This window comes from Oreochromis aureus, linkage group 9, assembly GCF_013358895.1.
Source record: "Oreochromis aureus strain Israel breed Guangdong linkage group 9, ZZ_aureus, whole genome shotgun sequence".
Classification (NCBI taxonomy): Eukaryota; Metazoa; Chordata; class Actinopteri; order Cichliformes; family Cichlidae; genus Oreochromis; species Oreochromis aureus.
In genome coordinates this window covers 20,102,169-20,123,822 of record NC_052950.1, presented here as the reverse complement: position 1 = coordinate 20,123,822, position 21,654 = coordinate 20,102,169, and the positions used below count along the sequence as shown (strand labels likewise).

The 21,654-nt window shown below is 38.4% G+C and overlaps 1 protein-coding gene across 4 annotated transcripts in view; it reads left to right on the top strand.

Moving 5' to 3' along the window:
* dlgap1b (discs, large (Drosophila) homolog-associated protein 1b) overlaps positions 1-21,654 on the top strand; it is a 96,368-nt gene that overhangs the window by 27,133 nt on the left and 47,581 nt on the right. For all 4 annotated transcript variants that reach the window (XR_005614472.1, XM_031732525.2, XM_031732524.2 and 1 more), the window contains exon 2: positions 5,946-6,031. The gene's annotated coding sequence lies outside the window, so the exon portion shown is untranslated. The remainder of the gene's footprint in view (positions 1-5,945; positions 6,032-21,654) is intronic.

The window sequence follows — 21,654 nt, the reverse complement described above, 5'->3', positions numbered from 1 at the left end:
AATAATGCACCATATGTTCTCTTTATGCTTCCACTAGATTTCAACTGCAGTTTATAGCGGATCGTTTTGGAAACTTTCTGCTTTGGATGCTGTGTTGGATGTTTTAGGATTTATCCCATAATATGTTTTGACATAAACTCACAAAGATGTCAAAAATAATAACAGGTATAGACAGATGATAACAACAAAAGATAGCACATCTAATTTTATACCTACAGCATGCTTTCCCCCGTGTAGTCAAAGATACATTCATGCTTGGATCGATCAAGAATCAACAGTTGGATAAGGTTGCAATCTTAAATCAAATTTTTCAACTCTACTCTTCTCTCTGGATAGTTTTAAGAGAGGTACTAAATTTAAAACTAGTTGCATAAATATGGTGACATCCCACAAAACTGGAATCTGTTGAAATATTGGTGTTACAGATAAGAATATAAAGAACTAATTTTAAAAAAGAGATTTAGAAGTTGCGTGCAATATGACACAAATAATCTCCAGCTGTAAAATAAAACTTCTGTCACTTGTAAATAAGCTTGTATCTCAGAAGGCACACAACAAAAGCTTCTACAGTAAGGATTCAAACATTGTTTTGATTCTCCGTCCTGTATTCCATGCATCTTCACACATACTGATGTACACACAAACACACACGCACAAACACCTGCTTTTTAATAAATGACTACCTGTCATCAGTGTGCGGTTCTCACATTACAGCACTGTGAATTCATTAAGTGTGCCCTTTGGAAGTCCAACGAGCCAGGTGGGGTGCCGTCAAGCCTCCCGCCTTGCCTCAGAATCACGCCCAGCATTTCAATTGCAAATACTGTACACATCTCAGTGCCCTTGTAAAAACACACATTCACAGTCATGCACATGCGTCTATACATCTAGCCATGCTTCACGCTTAACCCACATCAAAATGTTTGCCCTGCATCTGTCTCACTGGGCAGTAGTGATAACACAGGCTTGTCTATATTTCAGAGCAGCTGAGGTATTTTTGTATGCACCTTAAAATGCTTTCTGATGAGCAGGGAAAAAATGACTGAAACTTTAACCTTGAAAGATGCATCCTGGTTAGTTTAGTCATTCCCTCGATTAATTCAGAATCTGGAATTATTTTAATCACACAGAGATTTGGTTGTATTTTGAATCGGATTAGTTTGCTTTCCTGCAGATAGATGAGATTCTACAAGTTCCCATCTGACTCTCTATCATTCTTTCTTTCATTATGTAATGCATGGCCCTCAGGACTTTGAGAGATGCTTACTGTATGTGCATACATGACTGGGTTTGCAGAGTTAGGGTAAGCGCTGATAGAAAAGATTGGGTCAGAGCAAACCACTGCTTGGAATAAGTTTCCTGAGCAATGTCAGTTCAAAGTGACCTGACACGGTCTTACTGAGTCATCGCTAGTTTATGTGTAAGTGGTTGTACATGGAAGGGAGAGGGGAGGAGTTAGAGGCACTTGCGGACTGGCAAAGCTAAATCTAAATCCCCCTCTTTTCTGTCAATAATTCTCGGCTTTTTCACAACCCCCTCTAATCCTCTTTCTGACGTGAATCACCTCTATTTAGTGTCTGCACATGCTTTAAACAATCGGGCACAAGTGCACTAGCAGTTCGCTTGTGTGTATTTTTACGTGCTTCCATGCGTGTAAGTGTGACTTTCAATCTGTGCCGATCTTGATCTTCAGCATGATAATGGTCCTTGCTTTTATTTATGTGTGTTTCTGTGTGCTGTGTGCTAGCAGATAAGAAATACCGCAATGATTTCAGGTTGATGTTATGAGCTCTTGCTCCACAAATTCCATCATTGTCCAAAATGAGCATCAACATCAGATCTGTAGCTGACTAGTGAGAAGTCATGCTGCTGTGAAAATGTAATAAAGCAAAGAGATAATCACTGCTGAAGTTTGAATGATGGCTTTCTGTAGTGGATCTGTGCTACACTATAGTGTAGAGATTATGCACCATGCTGGCCAGGCAGGGAGCCTGCTGCTGCTGCTGACTCAGTGCAGGCATAGCTGGGGCTTGGGGGGTTAATGCAGCAGGGCCACGGGCTGATCCACAGTCCATCCTCATCTGCCAAAACTTCAAAGGATGCCCCAACAGAGTCTAAATCGCCATCTCCTCCAGTCCAGGCTCTGCAGAACACTCTCCCCTCCCCCTCAGTGCACAGGTCAAACTCAGCCTCATCTTTTATGTATTGCTTACCCCATTGATTGTGCTCTTAAGAGATTCATGAATACAGAGGGGCCTATTTCCGTATCACACTCCAGCATATGAAGGTTTTTTTCTTTAACAAGAGAGGAATTTTTCTCTCATTTGTTCATTTTTTGGGTTTGTTTCGATCTTTCCATCGGTTCTCTTCCCCGTCTATGCAACCCTCTTCCAACTTCCGCCTATTTTTGCAGGCAAGGTCGTAGTCATTTTTATTTTTGACAGACGTGTTTTGCCTATTTAACTATTTATCCTGCATACATGAATTATTCACAGTGCAGGTAGTGAATACTGTAAAATGGAGAGCTGCAGTTTACTTACAGAAAGATTAAAGGAGATGTTTAGTTGAAGTCAAATGCGTCATTTAGGTTAAATAATGTAATAAATATAACAAAGGTTATGTCAGTAACTTTTCAATGCATGTATATGGTCTTTAGGTCTTTTCTTGTGTCTAATGTATTCATTTATGTTCATCCGTTGGCTGTTTACTCATTCATGAATACATATGTTGCTCCATTTTTAACAAGCCAACCCTCCCCCCATCTGTCTGTTTGTGTACCTGTGTTTTAGTGATGTGTGTGTTATGCACCCCAGCAGAGTGTGAAATTGAAATTCTCATCTTTTCTGACAGAGAGGAGAGGGCACAGAAGATGTGAAATCTCATCTTTGACTTAAGTTTTTGCTATAATGGTTTTTTAGCGGCACAGTATTCATACCAAAAAACATTATTGTGTGGTTGAGAAGGATAAGTTCCTTCATAAATATATCATATTATAAATGTGTTACTATAAAGATTGTAGCGTATGTATGTCTGTTCCCTAACTCCTCTTAGATACGTTAATCAATCTGGATGAAATTTATAGCATAAACTACCAGGATTATCAACATATATATAAGGTGCCACTTTAGCTCAGTAGGGTGAGCAGGGGGCCATTGCTGCATATCTTCTGCCGGTCTCTCTCCACACTATCCTGTCTCTCTTCAATGCTTCACTGTCTATCAACAGCAAAGAAATGCCAAAACAATAATCTTAAAATAGAATCTTTATAGAAACTAAATATACATGTAGTAGCTAATCTCAAAATGAACAGTGACATTGTACGTGTCTACATTATGTCTATGTATACGCTGCTCTTGGTAAATAAATGTTGCTAAACCATTTTTAGCACAGTGGCTCTGGAATTTGTTGTTATGCATATCTGTAAATAAGTGTCCATCACGCACTGACACTAATACTAACAATTTAAGACTTTATCTCATATATGAATAAAAGCTTACAAAAAAATTATACTTTAATTATTAATTTGTTTGGTGTTTGTGAACAGCTGTTTTTGATGTCTCACTGTTTGCATTTATGTAATGAGGATAAAAGAATAATATGAAAAATTAGTCTGTGTTTTCATATATGAGCGTAGTGAACAAGCAGACTTAAATATAGTTTTTATGTCCTACATGGAAAAACATTTAATAAAGTACTTCATGGTTTGAATTTGGTGTTCAAGATCATTTTACGTGTGGATAATTCCATCTAATTCCAAAAACTCATTTAGCACCAGACCTCAGAATTAGTCTATGATTGGAGCTAAAATGTTTGACAAGCACAGCTTGTTCAGCTGGTTTTATAGGTCAGATTCTTGATTAGTTTTTATAGGTCCATCCATCCATCCATTCTTGATTTTTCAGTTTTAGCTGTCATACCTCTGAAGGGGACAAACAACCATTCACTCGAATTCACACCTAGTGGCAATTTTTTTTTTTTTTTTTTGTTTCCATTAGTAGTTTTAGATCTGCAGAAATAAAAATTAAATCAGGGGAACTTGATCTTGCTGTGCGGCAACAGGGTTGGCAGTTCTTTTTTTTTTTTTTTTTTTTTTTTTTTTTTTGGTTTTGTTTTGTTTCGTTTCCATTTTTTTAGATCTGCAGACCATTACATTAGCTCCTGGTTGGTTGGTACTGTCATAAACAATCATGACATTAACTTGTGGATGTCTAGAAACCTTTTTGTAACTCAACAGAGATGAAATGGAAATATTTGTTGTTGTTTTAAAAAAAGTCACAGATTGACAGTTTGGTGATATTTATCATTCCTAACGTAGTAAACAAATCAGGAACCTTGGCATTGTTTTGGTTAATGATTTCAGTTTTGATAGCCATTTTAAATAAGATTACCAGAACTGCTTTCCAACATTTAAACATATCAAAAGTTGGAGAATTATTATCTCCAACTTACTTTTGTTCAAAACAGAATTACCATTAAAACCCTTCTCTTATGTCATGAAGCTCCCAGTGGTTTGGCCCTCGCCAGTAGGTCTCTGACTTGCTCAATGTACACCAACCAGACCTCTCAGGTCATCAAGTGCACATCTTTTAGCTGTTCCTAGAATTAGATCTCAGTGTGCTGAGGATGCTTTCAGCTGTTGTGCTCCAGTTTGTTGGAAGAAGCTGCCCGCTGACCTGAGGTCAGTTAGAACTGTCTATTCAAAAACAAACTTAAAACCTTTTTTATTCTCACAGACTTGCATTTAATTGTGTGTTTGTGTGTTGTGTTATGAAATGTGCTATATACATGCAATATCATATTGCTAAGTTATTTAATTTACTTGTTTAACTTAGCTGTCTGGCATGGTAGAAATAATCTTTTCTGCATTCAGGCAAGTCAAAAATGACCTTATATACACTTATTTAGCATTTGTTTAAGCTCGCGAATCACTTGGTCATCTACCAACACAAAAAACCACAATGAAGAGAATATGATTTATTCCACTTCTGCACCAAATTCTAATGAACTTTCCATTACCACCCTGTTTGGAGTATCCACACATCCTTGTCATGTAAAGCAGACCTAAAGCCCCCCTGGAGTGTTGGTGCCCTCGCCCTGACCTGTGTCTGTGCGAGTGGGTGTATGTCCAGCCTGTCCAAACCAAGTCCCACCTGGCAAGCGTCAGACAGACCACCATCTGTTCCATGCCCTCGCAATGAACTACCTGCCACATCCTCTTCATCACCTTCACGGAATATCAGAAAAGAGATGCTTTCTAGAAACCTAATTTGCAAAAGCTTTGTTGATTCTCAAAAGCATAATGACTCTAGTTTGACAGGATATTACAAGGAAGGAATATTTACCAAAACCACATCTCACAGTTGTTGTTTTTTCGTACATAAACCTTTCTTTAAAACTTTTCAGAAGCTGAAAAAGAGTGTAGGTGATCGGCACACTCTGCTTTTCAGTATTAGAGAGTAGTTGCCCTGAAACAAAGACTGTTTTCACCCTCCCTCAAAACACCTCAAGGACTTAACACACTAGATTAAATAAGCACAAATAGGCTTAAAATGAATTCTGCATATCTCCTCCCTCTTTCCTGAAAAACAGCTCCCCAAAAGACGAGTTTTAGGATGAAAACAAGCATGTTAGTGCTGTGATTTTACAGCCAAACAACACGGGGCTTAGCTGATTATGCACACAGTCATTTAATGTCTTAAGCCAACCACTCTGTCCAAAGAAGACTAGAGTTTTCCTATTGGTTCTACAAAAAAGGGGAAGGATTTGTGTATTAATTTAATTTTTTATTACATTATTTGTTGTATGTCTGAAGTGAACCTAGAAAAAGAGCAGAGCAGCAGCACAGCATGAGCACATGGCACAGGGACCAGCACATTAGCCAACAGAGCACCACAGGAGTGTTTTCATGTTATAAATTCATTCTGACTCTCTTTATTCACTTCAAGGTGGAGAAATGTGCATACGCAGACAACAAGGGGTGTGGAATTAAGCACAGGAGAGAAAAGATGCCGAAGATGAAGCAGTAAAGAAGGTGAGTTACATTCTAAATGTTTGTTCTCCACTGAATCATTATATTGAACAAAGTGCTGCTATAAGCAGCTTTGGATGCACCTTTATTATTGCACCCTGGCCAGTGACCACTTAGAAAGTGGCTAAAGTAGTATAAAGAAACACCTTAACATATATAATATCAACTTTATTAAAGCTCCTCTCAAAGCATCTGCACATTCATAATTCACGCTTGACCTTTTGCAATCACTCTTCTGCACAGCAGATATAACCTTTTAGTGCATCCTTAGTGGAAACACATCTGTCAAGATTGACAGCCTACCATCAGTGACAGCAAAAACAGAAAGAGACACAAACACAGCACAGAGTGGCTGTGGGGTGAGTGGCAGGAAAAAAGGGGGATGATAGAAAGGTGCGTAGGTGAGATGAATGGGTAAAAAAGAAAAAAGGTTTCTCTCGGGCTGCTGGATGAAAGTGGGGTTTTTTCCCTGTTTGTGTAATGATAAGTTGTTACCGAGAGGATGGTGGTGATGAGATAAACAGTTTTTTAAAAAGTGTGTGAAATGCTTAATAGTGGGTAAAAGTGCTGAGCAGGTTTACTCTGCCAGCATAAGCACTCTAGCAATGTGGTGGAGACAACAAACAGACAGGAGGCCAAAGGATTTCCAAGGAGAAAAAATAAAAATGCTAATCCCAGCATTAACATTAACAGCCCCACCTGATCATCTTCTTTTACTTTATGTTGTGATCCATCCTGCTCATGAATTTGACATTTTTGTGCTTAAAAACACAAATATATAGCGTAAAATACAAACAAAGATCTAGCATAGTGCTCGGTGGTATGCCTCATGTATTATAACCAAGTCCCAGTTCTAAGGATTTTATGTCCTAAAAATAATACTAATAATAAATAATACCAAACAATCTGGCAAAACTGTAGCTGTGGCCAGAAAGTACTTCAGTTTGTGTTGAGCACACAAAATTTATTACTGATACATCAGCCAATATTCAGTAGAGTACTTGTTTTGTGATATAAAACTTGTGTTCATATACCCCAGACTTAGTTTTAGTAATGGTTTCAGTTAATTCTGTTAATAATATTAACATATTAATGTAAGTGAAAATGTAGTAGTTGAAGCTGTAAGATCACGAGCATAACATTTTAGCTTTCTATATTCACCAGACATCTTAAAAGATCAGTCTCCATGCAGTCAGTCGATACATTTATCAAATGTGTCTGTAAATTGATTGGCATGACAAAGCCAATGGACTGGACAAACCTTAGAAACACACAACGGTTTATTCATATATGTTCTTACAGTCCACACTGCATGTCAGCAAAAAAACCATAAGCCATAACATCTATGGCATAGATCTGGGCAGAATTTATGAACTATAGATTTATGTGTGTAACCATTAAGTTTTGGGCTAACTATAGTAGCATCAATAATTGAATTGAGAAAAACCTTGGAACAAATAGGACTCTTATTCAAATAAACCCTTCATGAAGCTCATCCAATCAAACTCAGTGACTGGACATGCAGAGAATAAGATTTTGTAGGCTGATCAGTCAAAGGCTGAGTTCTTTGGGCAGATCTCAAACCAACATATTCTGAAAACATGAATTAATGCTAGCTAATTGCTAATGGTATGACTTAAGTGAAGCATGTTGGTGGTAGCATCATGCTATGGGGCTTGCTTCTAAGCAGCAGAGACATGAAGAGAAGTCAAAAGTGAAGAAAGGATAAGTGTAGCCAAATCCAAAAAAAAACCTGCTGCAGTGCCAGAACCTGACATTGGTGACATAGCATGACAGTCAGCCTGAAGGCAGGAATGGCAGAGAAGTATGTGAGGCTGGTGCAGGAGATGTACATCTGTGAGATGGAGATGGAGATGGAGGAGGAGGAGGAGGAGGAGGAGGAGGAGGAGGAGGAGATGGCCAAGAAGAGCCTTAGCCGTGTAGACATAAACTCATTCAAACAAAACATCTGGTTGCCCTGAGGGACCTGATGATCAAGACATCTGTAATCCAATCTGATCCAATCTGACATGAGTTTGGGAAGATCCAAAAGAATGGGATAAAATCCACAAAAGTGTGCAAAGTTACAAATGACTAAAACAGGTTCTGAATACAGAATGTGAAACCACAGTTTTTGATTCTTTTTTTTTTTTTCACCAAATTGATAAAAACATATTATCACTTTTTACATTATGGGTTACTGAGTGTAGCTAGATGGGAAACGATGCAATAATGTAATAAGAAGTATTTTTCAGAAACTTGTGTTTTTTATTTTTCCAGTACAAAAAGTGTGTTCTGCAGCTGAGTTAGATAGAAACTAGTCCATCATCATTTAGTGGTTAATACAGAATCATGGATGGGATGACATTTTTGGCTCAGCTCTTGTACAGAAGCCAACCATGAACCCTAAGGTCTGGGGATACTGCCAACAAGCTGGATTTACAGCAAGCGCAGCTTACCATTTGAAAACATATCATTGTATTGGCATGGGTCAACATATGAATCTGTTTGAAAAGAAGTAATGTTCTTTACCAACAGACTCTAAGCCAAAGTACTGTGAATCCCAGGGAAGCCTGAAAAGGAAGTGAAGGAAACTGTAGCCAGAAGCAGAAATGGGTCGATGGCTGAGGCTATGTCTAAGAATTCCTGCTGTGCAGCTACACTTTTCAATTCACAATTTTGAAAATGCTAAAATCTTGATGTTTTCCTGTGGAAATGACACATTTGGTATCCAGCATCGAGAGGCTTCTTTAGACTGTGTTTGTGGAGATTATGTAGCAAATGAGGACCTAATTAGATGAAGTCAATCTTGGCCAGTGGGAGGAGAGCCATGATGCTGATACTAGCAATCACAGCAGAACAGAATGAACACCTGGGGTTGGGAATATGGAGAGGAAGAGGAAGATAAGAAGAGGAGGAAGAGAAGAAGAATCAAGAAAAGAAGAAGAAAGAAGTTATAAGAAGAAGAAGAGGAATGAAGAGGAGGAGAAGAAGAAGGAAGAGGTGGTGGTTAGTAGTGGTAGTAAATGACTGGACATCCAGATGGATATTTGCTTGGGAGTAAATGACTGGACATCCAGATGGATATTTCATACACCACTGACAGTGTGTAAATGAGATCTTTTCTTCATGCCACATTCATTCAAATGTGCTTGTCAATGATACTCAGAGATTAACAGAAAACAGCAAGGATGAGATTATCTGCTCAAGTCTCATTAGAAGTAGCACATTTGTTCTGCTAGGGGGCTTCAGTCGTGATTCACTGCTTTTTTTCTTACATAAGTAGGCTGCAGTAGAGACTAGTTGTGGGATTAAGTGTAAGAAATCAGTAGTAAATGATTTAAATAGTAGCACTGTACACATTATAAATTAAGCATACAAGCCTATTGAGTAAAAACAGGGTGCAATTCATTTAGACAACGATCTTAATTGAAAATAGTACAAAGAAAAAAACTGAAAGATGTTATTGTATTTAATTGCATTATGTTTTTATCTACATTTTACACAGCATCACAACTTTTCTGGAAGCTTTCAGCAAGTCAGCCTTAATCTACTGTCTGTCAGACAGAGAACTAGAAACTGGCTCGAACATCTCACTTTTGTAGTTCACAATAAGACATATTTAAACTTTTTCCTGCAAAACTGATTCCTCTCATGATAACATCTGAAATGTAAGTGATGTTTAATGTGTTTGTTTGTTACCTCAGTATACAGTACCGGGAAGTTGGAGGCTGTTATCTGTCGGTACCTAAGCAATTTATGAAATGGGAAGCTAATTTAACTTGCTCAATGAACTGCACATTTCACACTTCATTTAGCTGTTCATAAAAGACTCAACAGCAAAGCATTATCAACACTTAATGCTTTGTTTCTAATAAAAACCCTTGACAGTAAAGGACCAACTTAAGAAATACTTGTATAAATGTGTTCTTAGCTCATTGTAAAAATGAAAGAAAGAAAAAAGTCAGTGAATAAGCATAATTAGGTAATATGATTTCCATGATACTGTAGTCCAGATATCTGTGAAAATAGAGAGTATTCAGCCTCACGCTTGAAACTAAATATTGTAGTTTGGCTCAAGTGCAGCAGTAGTAGATAACTTTTTAAAATTTGCAAGTCACTTACTTGTATTGAAACTTTCTTTAATGGAAAAGAACATTGTGAGTAGAGCAGAATATTCTGAACATTGCTTAATGCATCTCATTGAAGCAAGTAGAGAGGTGACCCTGAAAAATCCCTGAATCGTGCGAAGGGAGGTTTACGTATGCAGAAATATTGATTAAGATGGCCCTACGTGCACAAAAAACACGCAAAGTATTAAACTGGGAGTTATTCTGCTTTTAGGATATTGGCTCAAGTAATTCTATCAAAGAGGATAAGATCGTGCATCTGGAAAACGGTGCAGTTCTGTTTTAATAGTTTGTTATTGATCATAGATGTTGTTGAACATCTGCACAGAGTGACATATGAAGGTGACCACTATCTTATGCAGCTGCCAGCTGCTGAGTCTCGACTAAGGTTGAGTTGGCAGGAGATGCTTTTTTGGTGACATGAGCCTTGTGGATGCTATTTAGTTGGGAATTTGCATGCCCTCTCCGTGCCGCCAGGTTTTGATGCGAGGTCACATGCTACCTGTCAGTGCACAGTACTCACCCGGTCTGACACCTGCTCTCTGTGCAGGCAGCATGTTTGGTTGAGGATCAAATCTCCACAGTGTGCAGGGAGAACTGGAAGAATGCCTCCTAGCCTCTGTGTGAGTGTGTGTCCAGCATGTTTATTCACTGGCTAGTATCTGTTTTTACGATTGCTTGCCTTGTGCATGTATGTGACACATTGGATTTCCATCCACCACCACTCATACGAATAGGCAGTGGGTTAGACCCCCCATCCTCCCCTCTTGCTCAGTTGGATCACACTCCCAGATCTGTCAAGCATCTGTTGACGTGTCCTGGATGTGACATGCCACCCACTGCAAGGGAGAGACACAAATTGCCAAGCTTTTTCTCATAGTCTTAGAGGTGTTGCACAAGTAGGACTTAAAGAGGGGCTAAAAGATTCAGAGAAGCGTTCTGACACCTTCAATTAGTAAGCAATTGAATCTGATAGGCAGGTTAATGCATTTTAGTGTTGAATGGGTTAACTTTTCACGTGCGGCATCCTGGCCTTGCTTCCAGTGGCAGCAAGGAGACACTTGCTTAGTAATAAGAAAATAATGACATCCCAAGGCCCACTTACAGCCCCAACATCCCTTTTACTTTCAGTGTGATGCGTTGCATTGTGCAGATGTAAAATTATAGTCACAGTACTTGTGCATCTACCTAGCTACAGAACAGGAGCTGACATTAAGTATTAATATTTTGAAGTGGCAAGAAATTTCAGAAGCAACAAAAAGAGCAAATGCACCAACTGTTTGTGTGTTGTCACAAAAAATGCGTGAGGGAAATGTACAGCTGCTTTGTTTCCCAGTGAAATAAAAATCATCAGTGTGTAAGAAAGAGGGGAAAGGAGAGGAAGGGAAATTTTATAGGCTGGAAATTTAAAACCTACATGTAATGTCCTAATCCATTTTGGAATTTTTAAATCAGACATTGTGGACATTGGATCTCTATTTGGTGTGTTGTTGAACTATATTTCTGTTAAACTTATTGCAAAACAAATTGAAGTTTACTAATTTTGTGTTATTTAAAGATTGCATGAAAATACTAGCCAGTTTTATCCAGGATAAACTGGCTCATTTGCAATATTGGGATGAATTCCTGTGTTGGATTGGTTACATCTTAGGTACTGTTACTAGGTCAAATCAAGGTTAGCAGTCATGAAACATCTGCTTATTGTTGAATTCAGATGACTAAGTCCTCAAAGAGCAGTGAATATTGGAGTAGTGACAAAGGCCAGCTGATAACAGCCTTTACACAAAGAAAAATCTACTGGAGCTTACAAAACAAGTTAATATGTGACATATTTCTAAGTTATTCTTTTCCCCATGTTGCACTGCTGCACTCCTGTGTACAGGTAATCTCATCAAAAGGCCTCAGTCAGCTGCCAGCCCTTAATGGAAAGTGTCTACCCAACAGAAACGGATGTTAAAATTAATGCTTTTGCAGGGGCTTTTTTCAGGATCTTTTAAGCTGTTCAAGTCATTTCATTATAGAATTACAATATTTGCAAATCACATGGCATTGTTTGGCATTAGGCCTCATATGTTTTAGTTTTGTTTTTTGCAAAGTTCAGAGTACTATATTAGCTAAAAGCATATTAACACATAGCTATGTGCACTTTATGCCAGCTTTGTTTTCTGACATGTAATTAACTGTAGAGTCAGTTGCTCGAAGTCACCTGACACTGTGCATGCCTCTGGCAATACTGTGATGCTAATCTTGCCTGACAGTAGCAAGTGACTATACTGTGCATACTGTACAAGCAAAGTGCATGCGCATAACCTGATTTTTACTGCAGTGAATGTGGGTCTGTATGCCTTTTCACATCACAAATGCTTTTACAATATGAATGAAGTCACGCACCATGCGGCATCACAGTGTTGGATAACAGGAAGAAAAATCAGAAGGTGGTCTAATATACCACCCATTTAATGCTTGTTTTTAAATGCCCTTTTTCAGTTTATATGTGCTGCTCTGAAGCACTTGCATCACTTAAATTAGCCGTAACAATGAAGCAGCGTTTGGCTACAAGTGTATTAACACTGCAAAAATGCCACAAGGAGGAAAGAGTTGCAAGCCGTACATTAACATCAGCAGCATTAGCAACTTTTTCACATGTGGGTCATGCATGCGGTTGATGGATGAGGGTACAAAGAGTTATGTAGCACATGCACACAGATGCACATGCACATAGATCCTGACTCTCCACGTTTCGATTTAGCTTTCACCGTCATCACTACACCACTTCCACGTAGTCCCGAATTAGGCGCCCCAGATTTCATAGCTCTTAAGAGACGATAAAAGCACAAACATTACTATTGTGTGAGCACAGATAGAAATGTGCAGATCCAAACACAGGCTATACTTTTTACCTTCTGCTTTATGAGTTTGTGCGTTGGGAGGCTCGAAATAGCTTTTTGAATGTTACAGCGTCCCACTTACAGAGGAATTGTTGCAAAATGCAAATTAAGCAGAATGATTGAAGCGCTTCATTTTTCATGCCATAGAAATATATAAATAAACAATGTGTTTTGGTCATTGTAGTGCAAAATCATAAACAAAAATGAAATAATTTGAGTTTTTATTCATTCGTCATGTTAAATTAGACGTTTCTTCAGGAACAAAAATAAATAGGTCAGAACTGTTTTTGTCACCACTCAGAAATTCTTCCCTCTAAATGTAGATGATAAGTCTGAGGTTCACACATTTTTCACAGTTTCCCTGCATGCCTTGCGGACACATGAAGATATAAAGCACAAGAAATGGTGACTCCTGTTGCTGTCCGCATGTATGATCCCAAAGCGGTTGGTACATATGAGTTGTCATTAGCTGAGCTGAAAACACATTGTTTTCCTCCAGAAAATCCATTTGTTTCCATGGCGATGCTGTCCTCCCTTGTCCAATTTCCTTGACTGCTTTTTATGGATAGCTTTATTGAACTTTATTAAAAAAAGGAATTGAGAAAGGGAGGAGAAAGAAAATAGTAATTTGTCACACTAATATAATATCAAGGTTTGTGAAGGTGGATTATTTGGAACAGGTCAAAGTGACCTTTTATTCTTATAGCCTTATTATCCTCTAAAATTGCTTTTGGGCAACACACATACCCCCCATAATCAGTTCTTCTTGTTTGTATACCTCTGTTGTTGCTTTGTATTAAGTTTAATGTTCTAGTCTACATTGAGGATTTTGGGCCAAACCCTAATAGCCTATTCTATATTGTTTTACCAAACTAAACTAGTTTTAATTTATCAGGGATATGTTTCATCAGCAGTTTTGGTGTTACTGACAGCTTTGTTTAGGACAGCTGCACTGATGTAATGTAGCCTGTAGGGCAGCGGTCCCCAACCTTTTTTGCGCCACGGACCGGTTTATGCCCGACAATATTTTCACGGACCGGCAATAAGGTGTCGCGGATAAATACAACAAATTAAAACTAGTGCCGGTACCGAAAAAAAGAAGATTTATTCATAACACACGTGAAAAGACCCAGGAAAACCGAGTTAACGATTAAAACGATAACAAAATAACGCTGAAAACCGATAAAAACCCTGAAAACCATTTTCACACCTGAGCCTCAACTCTCGCGGCCCGGTACCAAACGACTCACGGACCGGTTCCGAGGCCCTGAGGTTGGGGACTGCTGTAGGGTATTTCATAAATTACCATTGTTGGTGTATAAGTCAGTTGGTTTACTGTGCTTATATACTGCGTATATAAGATTAGAAAAACTTGCCCTCAGGGCGATTTTTGGCAGGCCCACAGCACTTTGTCACTGTGCTCGTGTGTGGCGCAGAGTTGTATTGTTAATTGATCTTGTTCTTCTTTATATCTTCATCAAACCACAAAAAACAGATGACAAAAGTTGTTTGTTTCTAAACACTAAAAAAATTCATATATGAATGAAAAATATATATATATATATATATATATATATATATATATATAAGAATAATCTAGCAAGCTAAACATAAATCTGTTCAGTTTTTAAGCAAAACCTTGGGTTTAATGTTTACGTGGAATACAATAATGTTGGTATAGCCAGTGATAATCACCAAATAAACTTAAATTTTTTGCCTCTAATTGTAAAAGACACATTTAAAAAACATAATACATAGTAATATTTAACCTTAAACTGCTGCTTTAATAGTAAATCATTTATATTTTAAGTCATTTATATTATAAATCTATTTATAACACGTTTAAATAGATTTTATAACACGTGCTTTAAAAGATAAAGATGTTAATATCTGCTCTGTGTTGGTGCAAGTTTCATTCAGATTGGCCCACCCTTAAGGAGGAGATGGGGTACATACAGATTTACATATATACACATGCGCTACAGTCATCATAGAAGATATTTTATAGTAGATATCTAAAAAAAAAAGAAAAAGCTGTACCCAAAAAAATAGATTGGGGTTGTTAAAATTACAAATAGCAAGCTGAAGAAGTACCCTTACAGATCACATGATGCCTTATAAAACTGATTTTGTCATATCTGACTGCAAACGTACCCTTTAAAAAGAAAGTGGCATATAGAAGCTGCATCTTTGTCCTTTATTCTAACAGTATATCCATGATAGATTCAACCTGAAGCCATACAATTGCAATCTCAGCGGAGTCATGGCCTTTCGTTATGGAGGCAAAGCAGTGTCAGAGCTACTCGAGTCCCTTTTCTTTAAAGACCAAAAGCTTCCTGAATGAATACATTATTTAAAAGAAATGTCAAGAATCCTATTCAGCATGGGAGCTTTACAGTACTTTTCTATTTTTATATTATATCTTTTTGTTGTTTCTGTTCATAATGTTTAACAGATGAAATTCGCTTAGAATAAGAGAGTAACAGTTGCAGGACAAAGCTGTTGAACAACACCCTGCTGCACGGTATAAGTGTAGTTTTTCCCACATATAACCCAAAGATAAATCATAAATAATTCTCAACAAATTAAACATTTCTGGCAACTATTACGTTGTTCAGGCTTTAAAGTGTTAAAAATTCAAGGATTAAACTTTGAAAAGTTTACTACCATTAACATTAAAGTTCCTCCAAAATCTCAACAAATATTTTTTAGGTTTGATGGTACCTTAACTGAATTTTACATAAGGTTTTTGGAAAAAAAAAAACATGTAAAAACACCAGTTGAACATTTTAATTTATACCTGACACAAAAATAAAAATAGAAGAAATGTTGAATTAAATATAAATGAGCAAATCAAAAAATTACACAGAAATGCCCTCGCACAATCTACAGTCCCTGACATAACATTAAAATGACCTCTGAATCGCTTGCGTAGTTGCCTCCGTTGGGGCATTGTGTACATTAGCTTGTGTTATTGAATTTCTTTGAACATCCTGCAATGACAGCTCTGCCTGACACCAACAACACCAGGCTTTTTCTAAAGTTAATGCATGCGTTAATTTGTTTACCTTCATCAAATAGACCTCATCACCAGAGGAATTTGTCTCTGATGGGTCCTGAGCTATAACTCAACACAGTCACTCCATTTGTCAGAGGGAGCCCTGACAGTCAGCCTAATTAGTTTGGTTGTGACAAAGGAGCTGTCTTGTGGAAACCAGAAACATCAATCCATCCATGACGGCATGCAGGTTTATAATGCAGCCAATACAGTGAAAGGAAACACGCTTATTATGCGTCAGGTGAAACTACCTCGATCAGAAGGTAAAAGAATCTGTTTGGCTAAGCAAAAGGAAAAAAATGCTTTAAAGCTGTGCCTTAAATATGTGTTTATTTGTCAAGTTATTTAACATGTTTTGATAAGATGCCAGCAACATATTTCATTCCTAAGTGTTTTGAATAAAGCCCACTAACAAACACAAATTACGGTGGAAACGCATTGCGTAAGCTGTCATTTATTTATATGGTAAAGATATACTGCCTCCTTATCTCTTGGTGTAACATCAAGTGTTCTGGGTTGGAAATGAGATGGCATGCTGAAAGAGTGCTATTTCTGTCACTTTACCTTTTTGTGTGACTCCTATCATGTCTGATATTGCTGTGCAGACATACGTTTAATGAAGAATATCTATCTCATAAACCAGAAGCAATCATGTGCAGCTTTTGTTCAGAGTGTTGTCTTGGTGCAGTCAGTGAGGACCGTCATTCAAGACAGTCATCTATCATTTAAAAGCCATTTTAACAGCAAGACATTCAAGTTAGTGGTACCCAGCCTCTCCTGGCATTCCTAAAAGCCACTTTTACATAATCACAGAAAAAAAATACCATTTTCCTCAATGGTGGTTTTTTTTTTTTTTTTTTTTTTTTGGCCCCTGGCTGTCTTAAAAATGTTCTACAACATCGTTCTCTGTGGGATTTTGTTTTTTTCTAAGACACTGTTCACACATTCAGGATGAGAATATCCTCTCTGTCACTGTTGTTCCACTGCCAGCTGCAGCTTTCTCATGGGTGTCTTTCAGGAACATTTAAAAATGTGGGTGAGTTTTGTTTAGTGTGTGGCTAAAGTGGCTCGACAGAGTTTCTCAATAAACCTTGTATGTATTTGTGTCTGAGGCAAGGTAGAGAATTTAGTACTTTTTAAAATACTCGATATTTTGCAGGCAGCATTTTACTTTAGGTTTCATTGTTGATCTGTTCACTCAGAAAAGCATTACTGTAATTATATTGTTTATCCATGATCCTCAGTAGTCTTTTTATGCTGTTTAATGGCTTACTTCACAAAAACAAACTATACTGGATACTTAGTTACTCATAGTTATTGGATATCAGCTACTCTCAGGATTTTATTGCTGAGGTGTTAAAGGCAATTTATTAGGTTCAAACCTGCAGGTTATGTTGACTTCTACATTAACTGCTGATTCTAAATTGGCCTTAGGTGTGAGCATGACTGACCCGCACCACCTTCTCGGGTAAGAAAAGCCATAAGAAAATGTATGTTATGTTTCGGTTTAAAAACTCCAGCAAGATCTATGGATCGTTCAAATTAACCAGAGCTTTATTTACAGAGAGACAATTTATTTTAAATTGCTTGACATTAAAGTTAAGCTTTTCAAATGTCATCTCTAGAGGCACCACAGTCTTTTCCCTGCTGGTGAAGTGCAGTGGCAGCACAAGTCTCAGAGCTCAGAAGCAGATTTTAAAACCAGAGAAAATGAAACCAAAGCTATTAGCATGGCTTCATATGTAGGCACACCAGGTCATACGTGCACGAATACTGACCTGAAAACAGAGCAGAGCAGGATGGCCCATTAAACCAAAACAAATGCGAACTTTGCATTCAAATTTTTATGAAAATGCAGAGCACAGTGTACAGTATCACCTCACCTTTGCAATATGCAAGTATGGATGCAGGTAATCAAAGTATTGGGAGACAAACATGTCATATTTGAAATGTCAAGAAAATCTTATTTGCCTATGTTGTCATAAACATATTGAATGCTGAATCATTTGGCATGTGGGAGTGAATATTTGTCTTTTTGAGTAGCATGTACACTGCAGTAATTGGGATCAGCTGACACATCTAGGGTCAGCGTTACACTGTTTCACACGTTGCCTCATGTAATGAGTCACATAATCAATAGTGGGTCAACCATCGTCTTAAGGGACAACTCCTACTAGGGCTTAAATACCTGGGTCTCTCCACCATTTGGTCTTAGAACTGATGAAGCTTCTTGGATGAGAGTGAAGCCTCTTCAAGAAACTTAAAGTCCCATTGCTTTTCTTTCCAAGCTCCTTAGATTACCATGACCTGGATGACTGAGAACCTACAAAGACATACATTGCGGTAGAAAATCACATGGGTAAAGACTTATTGCCCTTTTATGTCTTACACATCGAAAGCAATAAAAAATATATGTTTGTCTCTATAGCATCTTCACCTTTACATCCTGTCTGGTCAGTAATATTATGCAGTATGCCTAACTGCAAACATTTGCACGATGAAAGGAGAACCTTACTTGACCTGGAAACTGGAGGTAAAGCGCTGAACTCTTTCTTTTGATTAGAAACAGACACATACACGCGCACACACACAAACACACACGTATGAGCCAGATTTGCTGTGGTGATTTGATCTCCTGTGGAGAGGAGATTGGTAATGTTCTTTTTTTCTTTGGAGACAGCATTACCCAGGCTCAAGAGGGAAGTGAAGACTTTCTGTAGCCTTGCAGCCTCTAAAGGCTTCATGGAGGCTCTCTAAGCCCCGAGCTCCATCCAGCAACTAGTTTTCAGTGTTGATTGAGGAAGATAGACTGTCTGCTGTCTGTACAGCGGCTTGGTATTTTTTCACCAGCAGAAGCTGCAGTAGTCTTCTCACTCTAATGCTTATTGATTCCAACACTTCTTAAGATGGTGTGCTGTAAGTCAGTGCTGCTTTGCATTTCCATGCCACTTTTTTTTTTTGTTTAAGTGTGACTCACTAATGGTGAGGTAGAAGAAAATTAAGAGTAGATTTTGCCACTGTGACGCTGCGTCCTTGCCTGCTTACGCTGTTAGATGATGAGGAAAAATCTATTTTACATTCATCTCATCTAACCCCAAAGAAAGCTGGCATCCAAATAGATTTTTTTCCCGCTGTGCTGATGCAGCACAGGTGTTAATGAGCATTAACATTCATAGCCTGGCTTGTTTTATCTACTCCTGCATTTTGTTTGCACACCTTGCTGTTCAGCAATCACTTTAAATGTAATGAACTCTCAGTGGTTTTTAGAGGCTGTTTACACAAAGTAGAAGGAACAAATTCTCTCAAATTTCTTGATGTTCTTTTGTTTGCTTCTTGCTTTTCAAGCTGTGGACGCCATGATTTTAAGCACCTGTTCTCACTGGAAGACCCAAAGCAGCAACTCTACACTCGTAGCTAAGCCTTCATCAAGCTTTTTCTTTACATATTGATGATTACTGGTCCTGTAATTAGAGCAATAGAACATCTGCTATATAATATTTCCACACTGTGAGGAGTGATGAAGGAGCTTGCACTTTGGTGACTCCCGTCTTTTAGTGTGTGCAAAAATAAAAGATAAGCTACATTTGCAATGAAACCATGTGGCCATAAAGACCCCTACTCCACGGTTCAGTTGACACTACAGTTAACTCCTGAAGTTGATTTGCTCCATTAGCTAGCTAACTGTATTTAATAAAATCAAAGATTATCAGTTAAATCTGCTACAAAAATCACTACTTCAGTATTTAACTGAAAATTTTATTACTTTCTTCAGCATGTTTGTTTTTGTTTTTGTTTTTTGGGGGGTTTTGGCACACAAAATTGTAGTTGGCTACCCAGACAGGTAGACATAACTGGGTCAGTCACCTCCAGTGGACATACAGCATAATACATAACCACAGGTGTCTATGAGCGCATATAACTGAAGGCCATACCTGACAAACTCGTTACAACCAGATCCTCTTTGTGTTGTTGATAAACTGCTCTTTACGAGCGAGCAGCATCAAAATTCTGCATGTATATGCAGTCTGTCGGGTTAACATGTATGTGTGTGTGTTTGTGTGCATGGGTATTTGTTGCTAGCAGGCAGATAGCCAACATGACCCAACTTCAGCTTTTCAGCTTTAGCGCAGCTCTGCAGACAGCTGTGCCACAAACACGCTGCTGTGGATCACCGCGAGGGCCTTTTATTTAGGTCACATTCTGTGCTTCAGTGGCCAACAGAAGAGATCTCTGTCAACTGCAATGAATACCTTTAGTTGGACACAGCCCACTTTTTAAGTGCTCTGCAAGAAGTGGACACTGTGCATGTCTTTGTTGTATGCAGTGGGTGCTGCATGTGAATTCACTCTTGTGAGTGTGTTGCGGATGGTGGGTGGGGGTGGGGACTGACCGCTGTGGATTTTCCATTTTCACTCATACAATAAGAGAAATCTATTTGCTTAATTCTCTCCCTGAATGATTTAATCCTCTGGTTTAGCGGAGACAAGGAAATTGCATGAATTATTCCCCCAGTTTTTCAATTAATGTAGCACCTAGTTTACAGTCAAAGAAAATAATAAATCTCTAAACAGTACAGCCATGCACATATCTGCACCTCACATGCACCCAACACCATGTCCTCAAGTGAAGTAAACGCTTGCCACGATATTTAATTCTGCTGCTCGGCCTCCATCATTTTGTCCTATGTTCGTTTCTCCCGCCCTAACTCCCAACCCTTTTTTTCCATTTTTTTTTTTTTTAAATAAAATATACCTTAGTGGCCTTTGGTACTGCATTGTAAATCAGTGTAATGAATTGCCTGCTGAGGCTAAGCCTCACTGTTGTCGCTGTGCTACCCTGAGGTGCGTGGGCTCCGATTATTGTCTTGTTAGCTATACCTCCAGTCCACTGGAAACAGTGTGGGTTCACCGACCAGCCAGCCACAGCCCCACATGGGTAAAGAAGGCAGTTTAAGGGTGCTGATGTATGCCGCTCTTTTCTAGTCACCCTGTAAGGGCAAGGCCGTTTATTGCAGTCGCCTCAACCAGCCCAGAAGCTGTCAGCTGGGTTTTACTGGCCAATTGGTTTCCCCCTAGAAGAACTAGAGGTATAGAGGGGATGTGTGATCACTGATTGTATTTGTGGGTGTGGGGATGTGCATATTTACTCAGCGAGCAGGTAAGCTGTAAAGCAAAAATAGATATGTTTTCTTTTTGTTTTAGTGCTCCAAACATGAAAGCACTGGATTAAATTTGTGAGACAGGGGACAGTTGTGGTAAAGTCGCTGCAATCCCATCCCTAATTTCTTGTATCTTTGACTTCCATTGAAGTTTCATTTTACAGTAGCCTTGAACAAATTTAGCACACACTTGAAATAGATTTGATCTCTTCTTGCTGCTTTTTCTTGCTTTAGTTCTCTCTGTTTCCTTGATTCACTGTCATTTTTTTTTTTGTTCACTGAAATGTAGTAGACCAAACAGAGAAATGGAGGAAGAGGCTTGAGGACAGATCTGGGTGTCTGGGACAACATGCCAAATGGCTGCTATATTTAGAAATCCTCCTTTTGAAGTT